This window comes from Nestor notabilis, unplaced genomic scaffold (genome assembly GCF_000696875.1).
Source record: "Nestor notabilis isolate BGI_N333 unplaced genomic scaffold, ASM69687v1 scaffold11485, whole genome shotgun sequence".
In the NCBI taxonomy this organism is placed as follows: Eukaryota; Metazoa; Chordata; class Aves; order Psittaciformes; family Psittacidae; genus Nestor; species Nestor notabilis.
In genome coordinates, this window is record NW_009928928.1 from 42,686 (window position 1) to 50,611 (window position 7,926).

General features: G+C 39.9%; 1 protein-coding gene across 1 annotated transcript in view; it reads left to right on the forward strand.

The window, feature by feature from the left end:
• RAD18 (RAD18 E3 ubiquitin protein ligase) overlaps positions 1 to 7,926 on the forward strand; it is a 52,425-nt gene that overhangs the window by 42,561 nt on the left and 1,938 nt on the right. The window lies entirely within an intron of this gene.

Below are 7,926 nucleotides of genomic sequence, written 5' to 3' on the forward strand. Positions count from 1 at the left end.
TATAAAACAACCCACTGCTGCTGCCAATAATAATGATAAGAGGAATAACAAGGGAAAAGGACACAACCGCTCACCACCCGCCGACCGATACCCAGCCCGACCCGAGCAGCGATCTGGGCCTTCTGGGTAACTCCCCCCAGTTTCTATACTGGGCATGACGTGCTGTGGTATGGAATACCCCTTTGGCCAGTTTGGGTCAGGTGTCCTGTCTCTGCTTCCTCCTGGCTTCCCCTCCTCTCTGGCAAAGCATGAGACTGAGAAAAGTCCTTGGTCAGAGTAAACATTACTGAGCAACAACTAAAAACATCGGTGTTATCAGCATTGTTCCCAGACTGAAAGTCAAAAACACAGCACTGCACCAGCTACTAAGAAGGAGAAAAAATGACTGCTATAGCTGAACCCAGGACACTAGTCTACCATACATGTTAAAAACATCCAGTTTAAAAGCATTTTTGAGAAATTTTATAAAGCAAATAGCCAGCAAACAGTCTTCACCTTCCCAATCATATTTCCCATATCCTTGGAGACTGCCAGCCCCAAGCTTGCAGATGGTGGACTATTGTTTCTTTACCCACAGACAGTCAGCGACTTGCAATTAATTTTGGTGATGATACAATCAAATTATTGTCTGCTTTTTTTTCTCTGCTCCCTGAACTCCATACTGGAGATGCCAATTGGCAGAATTGTTTTCTGCAGTACAGGAGATAATATGCTATAGCTTACGGGTTTGGCGTCTGTGGCTTATTGCATGAATTGGGAAAACATGTTCCTTAGTGGAAGAAGAAATGGGAATGTCAATACTGAAAACAGAACTAGAGTTCGTTAATGGAATTTTTCTCCCTTAATGGATGTTATCATTAGTTATGATTATATATCCATAACAAAATCATTTGTTCCTCTGATAATTTCTTTCACCCAGGAGACTTCTCAGTTATTTGGTGGTTTTGAGTGGTAATAAAGTTTGCCCAAGCTAGTAAGGGCAGAAGAATGTTAAGTAAAGCAGATCTACAACTTTCATCAACATTATCCTTTCTGTTCAGTGCAGAACTGTATCCTGCAGGATACTGAGTGGCATGGTAGGTCAAATGAGGGCTTTGCTTTGGCAAACTTACTACAGGAAGGCAAAGGCCAGCATACCGAAGAACAGGCAGATGGTATATTTCATCACCAGCCCAGATTTTATAGAAGTTGACTTATGCCAGGAAGATATCATCTCTTTTGCTTTATTTTTATGAGAGTTAATAATCATATATTTGCAAAGCAAGAGAACCAAGTGACAGAGATGGTCCATTTTTTGGCATTGTGTTTTAATACACTTATGAGCATAAGGTAATTACCATTCTGCTGTGGAAAAATGCAGGCATCAAAGCTAGAAATGGGCAGAATATAAACAAGTAAAACTAGCCTTAAACTAAATGAGATTTCTGCTTCATTCTGTGTCCTAAGTCATTTCCTCTTGCAAGGGTAGTTGTATTTTGTAAATTCAAAAACAAGCAAAAATGGGGGGTGGGGGAAGGTGCAGCTCCTGATGGGTGCTCTTTGTAAAGTGGCACAGTAGCAAAACTGGTAGTTTGATTGTTGTTTATCTTTGCTGTATGTTGTGTTATAGTTAAGCCTTCCAGATATTTAAACTACTGGCTTTGAGTTCTATTGCTGTCTTGCCTCTGGAGTACATTAAACATTTGCCAGTGGGTGATTCTTGTCAGGAGCAAGGTTTTTCCATATAGAACGTAACCCCACAGCTAATGGACAACTTGAATTCCTGTATTAGATAACACGTTTTCATTAGCTGTTGGAAGTTTCTTGCCGAAGTTTGAAAGATGTAGTGACGGTCTGTGAGTAGCTTGGGCTCAAGTGCACATTTTGTACTGGTAAGAATACTTCTAATTAGTCCATACTCAGACTTTTACATCTTCTAATATCTGGAAATCCCAAATGATACTATTTGACAGGAGAGCACAGGACTGAACATTCTAAAGCATTGCTGTATGCCCTACAGAATCTCACTTTTGAGGTACCCACTTTGTCTCATTCTGGAACTCGCTGAGGTTCTCTGAGAGCAAGACCAAGGAAAAGAGTCTTCATTTAGATATAGGTGTGAGCATGGAGAATACACTTCTTTATACTTCCTTAGTATTTTAGATGCAAATCCTTACTATTGCTCTTAGCTTTACATACCAAAGGACAAGCCAATATTGTCCCAGAGTATGATCCTTAAAAGCAGTATCATTTTGTTAGCTGAAATACTTTTCTTTATGTAAATGATTCATTTTTTGTCAAATGTGATTTTCAGTCCTTCTAAAAAATATCATCTATTTTATGCTTTTTCACAGTTTGCATTAAGGGTTTCTTGTGTCTCTACAAGGGTTAAATTCAAGCTAAAGCTTCAGTGGAAGAAATACCAACAGGCTGTTCTTCGCTCAGCAGTGAAAGCGTGCCTCAGTAATTTTAACTTACTTCATTCAGGGAGTGCATTCCTGGGAAAGTGGGAAAGATCCCTACTTTTTAACTCACCTCCTCACTCCCCAGCAAGAACACTGGGCTGGTGTCCTCTGCGATGTGTCCAGACAATGTGTATGCCAGGCATGTGGTAGGACACTTGCAGTGGGAAAATTCAGTTTGGTATCCCTGTCTGTAACCCTGTGATGCTGTGTCGGGACAAGATGAGCAGGGCTCAGTCTTTCCACTGCCTGTTTTGTGACCATTTTCTTTTCAGTGTTTGCCAGTGTTCTTAACAGGAGAATTACAAGTTTGAAGCAATTTCAGGTTGCAGGGCTCTGAAAGAGAATTAGACCATGTAAAACAAGCTTAATTAGACTACGTAAAGCTCATGCCAACCCTTTATTTTCCCTGGACAGATTTAAAAATAACAAAAGTGAGATTGAAATCTATAGCTTTGGTTTCTGGAAGCAGCCTTCTCATCTGTTCAGGCATAAAGCTGAAGCTGGCCTGACCATAACAGCTTCTTCAGCTGCAGTTAAGGCTTAGCAGGCAGTGAGAGACCAGTGTGTGAAGTCCTGCACCAGGATATTGTGCCTTTTTCAGTGGGAATTGTGGTTTGTTGAGCCTTCTCATTTACATGACAGATCTAATAAGGAAGCACTAAACATTCATATTCTGTATTTAGAATAAATAGTGGGGTTTTTTTAAAGCTTTTAATGACAATTGAGACATTACATAAATTCCCTTGAGTCTTTTTTCATTTCTACTAATTGTCTTATTTTGACACAGAGATTAGAAGATGGTGCTAAATAATAAACCCAAGTATTTGTATACTGCATCCTTGCTATTAATTTGTAAAAGTTGCACAAGCAGAGCAGTGTAGGGATGTTTTAGTGGCAGTTTGGAGTATATTTTTAGTAAAACTTCGTTCCTTTCCTGAAACTTACTTAAGCACAATTTCACTGAGCTTTCAACAGCATTTGTTTCTTGCTTTTCTCCTCTGTTAAGTAACAAATCCAGTGGCTGTGGAATAATATAATTGGGATGACATAAGTTCATATTTTCTGTGTCTGATGGGTCTGAGGTTTCAGGCTTTCAGTAACCTTTAGGTAAGAACTTAGTGAAAGTCTCATGGTTCTCTGATGCAGATGTCAAGCAGCCATTGATGATGCCAAGTTAAGTGTGGGTTTCAGTCAGTTCTTTGGGCAGTATTGGATCTGAATGCCTAAAAATTAATGTGGATTTGATGAAAGGCTTTTATTGTGACTTTGCCATTAAGTCATAGCTCAATTTCACTCCTAAATACAGTTGCAGCTTCAGTGATTAACTGTGTGCTGTTGCAATACAAGTTCCCTGCACAGCTCAAAGTGTACCCTGGTGTGGGAGGAACAAGTAAGGCAGGGTGCTAGAAATATCATTACAACGTATGACTTCACCTCAGATGGGGATAAATGACTGTAGTATGTAGTCAGGGTCTTCTTGTCCCTCCTCATTACAAAATGCACCACAAGATACAGGAAGGGATCTGATTTACCAAAGTACTAACGTTTGCACGTTTCTGTAGAAGGTCAAGTACCTTTGCTTTGCGTTCTTACTGTTGGTGGCACTGTGCCATGCAACCAGTGGATCAAAGTCTAGGAGTACAAAAATGTTCTTACCCTCATTAAAATGAATGTGAACCAAAGTTGAATCTGTTTTAAAACCCCTGAAGTAATCAGTCTTACGTCCTTACTGCACAAGGAGATGTGCCTGGGAGGCCGTGGGACTCCCAGAAGTTTCTGGACTCACAGGGCCCCTTGCTGTGGTGGTTTCTTGCTGTCCAGCTGTGTGGCTGGTGCCATCCCCTGTACACATGAGCATCCTGGTTTCAGACCTTCTGAAAGCATCTGAAAGATCAGGCATATGATCAGTGTGTCTTTTTGGCCATGCAGTGGAGAGAACTTTTTTCCACATACTTTTAAAATGTTCCACTGTAAGACAGTTTGGAGTTAAATGCTTCTTTCCTCTTCTGTAGTTAATTATTAAAACAGTTGACTTCCTTTTTCTTTGGGTGAAGAACATGCCTAATTCAGTCAAAATCACCTTCACTGCTTTCAGAAGAATGCATTTACTTCAGCCCTGTCTGGTTCCACAAGCCAAGTCCTTTAGTCGTTTCAACACAGTCTTTTTACCTATGGTCTCTGCCTCCCATTCCCCGAGTTGAATAGGTAAACCTGAATGATTGCCTGTTTTTCCTCATGAACCACACTTACTTATTAGTCTGTGCTGTTGGCGACTTAACTTTTATTGGCAGACAAGTGATTTTCCATTCAAGTTCAGAAAGAGAGGAAGGTTTTAATCCTTCAAATATAAATTAAGTTCCTGGTCCTGAGCAAGCATCCTTGTGTAGGTAAGTGTTAATAGGTAAGGCAGAAAAATTTGAATCCCGTGCTCTGGAAACAGAATATATATCTGAATAGCTCCATTGACTTCAGTGTGTTGCTGGCGTGTAGGATTATACAAATACCTAAGACTTTGCAGGTTCATGGCTTGATGAACATTTATTATTACACTGACATGGACCCCGCATTCAGAAGTCGCCCTATTAAACAGAACCTCCTGGCAACAATTGCTTGTTTAACGCATTTTTGTGTGTGCAGATCTGAATCATGTCTTTGTGACTGAGATTACGTATTTTGTAATCAAAAGAGATTTTTTAGTGAATTTTGTTTTTTCTCTTGTACCCTTGGCGCTTCAGGGGAGTGAGCCAAGTCACAGGGTTCAAAACATTGCTGCTCCCTAGGAAGGGCTCTCTGCTCCAGATGCAGTGAGGAGGCTGCCTGCCAGAGAAGGGAGCTGTGGCAGTGAGATGAGTACAGGTGAGCACACGTTTGCAGTGTGCAGCCATCATTCTCCACTTCCAGAGAAAGCTAGAGAAAACCAGCTGAACACTCATTTTAGAAGTCAGTCATTTTTAGAAGACAAAGAATAAGATTTTCTATCTAATTTTGGGGTCTCTATTATGTTTTTTAGAGTAGTTAGGTTTGGCAATACTACTTTTTATCCCCCAGACTTTCAGGGTATGTGTGTTCTTGTCTGAAGGCTTTGGCTGATACCTGGCACTCTTCAGTTAAGGTCAAGGCAAACCCACAAAGGTGCCAGATGAATAAGAAAATATTTTTCTCTCTAAGGTTCCATAGCTGCAGTCATTTGTGTTCCTCATAACTATACTGAAAGTAATATCGGATGGAGTTTGGGAGCTCAAATGGGTTTTGTTAAATTACTGGGCTTCCAGTCATTTGTCCGGTGTCTTCACAAGTCCTGCACATGTGATGGTGGGAAAAGGGCTGCTGGGTCTTTATTTAATGGCTCGATGTAGATATCCAGTGGTGAGAATTCCACCGTCTCCTAGTGTTAATTTGCCTAACTACTCTCAAGGTAGTTATTTCTTTGCTGCAAAGTGAGTGACGCATATAAGCCGGGTAAGGAGGGAAGTGGGCATTTTACACTTTGGAAGACTATTTCCATTTTCCCTCAGCCTTATCTTTTCCAGAGGAAGCAAGGCTACAGAAACTGATTTTTCCCTTACAAGTCATGTTCTCTATGCCTCTAATCCCTCTAGTTATTTTTGTTTTCTAGCCTCCTTTGCAGGAGAAGGAATTATGAGGGGAAAACCAATGTGCCATATATACACTTTTCTGGGGTTCCAGCTGAGACCTTGCTAAAGCTGACCCTCCTGGGGGGCATTCTATGAAAAGCAAATGGTTTGGTCTGGTTTATGCCCCTCTCTGTCCCATCACCCCCACCCAGCTGCTGTATTTCTCCTTTCTAGCCTCTTGAATATCTTGCATCCTCCACAAGTTCCCCATAATACGGTGGAACCTCATTAACCAGCATATTTTTGGACATTATTACCTTTCTCTCTAGTGAAGTGTGACACTTCTTCAGTAGAGTAATTCCTGTGCGGGTATATGCTTTCTCAGATACATTACTGGTTGGCTTTCATGCAAATTCTGTATTGGAATTTGAGGCTGGTTTTAGACTCCTCTGGAGTCACCAGTGCTGGTACTGAGCACAGATTCTGTCTCTTTTGCCAGCTTAAAATGTTACTTACCCAGAATTAGTTATCTGTGTATTTCTGAAAGGCTCGATAGGAATGGTAACTGTAATGAAATTCATAGAGGCAGTGACACTGAGGTGTCCTCATGGTATCTCGTGAGAGCAATGACATTTGGGTATTCAAGTGAGGTGGTGCAGCTGTGTTGCTGTTCATACCTCGCAGCCTTTTCAGGCCCCAGTATTACACAAACATCTTATTTAGGCACTCTCCAACCTTACATAAGTAGCTATAAATCATGTGAGCAGTCCCAGTTAAGACAAAGGGCATAGTATTTGCAGGGTGGGTCTTTAGATTGATTTTAATCAGTTATTTCTTGGAGTAGATTTCTGTGACCCGTATCTTCTCTGGCTTAGTGGTAGTTACAAAGCTTTAGATTACTGAAAGTTGAAATTAACTTCCCTATTTTTCAGTTTCCTTTATTTTATTTTTTTTTAATTTTCATGGAAAATAACTTACTAATTCCTACTTTAATTCAGTGTTAATATTTTTCTGATGTTTGCATTCTATCTTAAATTCAGCAAAACAAAGGTATAGAGTGTGAGATACTTTATGATAGAACAAAATCTGCATATAATAAAAGGACAGCAGAAATTATATTTGTATGGTCATCTCTAAAGTGGATTAAATACTGATAAATAGAGGCAAGATTGCAAAAGTATTTATGGAAGTAAAAAAAATCAGTTGTCCTCAAGCAAATTAAACTCAAATAAATTTAATTATTTTGTTAGTGGGATTTTGCTATGAGATGAAGGCTGCTACAGAGAGTTTATTTTGCCGTCATAAGCTACAAAGATATTTGGAAATACTTTGAGATAACATCCTCTGGATTTAAATAAGTAATCAAGTTTAGGTTTTTACTTACTAGAAGGAAGAGAATACTGATTTAAGATAAAGAATGTACTGTGTCAGAGCAAACATATTGGCAGCCATATCTGCAGTATGGATGAATGCAACTTTGATTTTCGTTCTCCGCTTCAGAAGATGCCATGCAATCCCATCAGGGTTTTAGGGGACTTGAGCTGCCATCCATTGTCATGGCACACACCAGCACCATTGGCCAGCCTGTCTGCCATGCTCACTGTGGTCTGTCTCCTTCCTCACAACACTTTCTGTATAGTAATTATATGATCATATTTGAAATAATATACTGAATCTCAAGAATTACTTTATATCAGTTTGCTGTTAACCTACAGACAGGGTATTTTAAGCTAGACCTCAACAATTCATTAGTAAGCAATCAATGCAGTTCCTCCTAAACTGTGGGAATTGTATCTGACAAGAAGATCTCAAATAAATAAATACAAACTTGTAAGAAACACCCCTTTTTCACAGCCTTTCTAGCCAAATGATGTCTCTGGGGAAGTGCAGCAATTTATTGTAGGGAA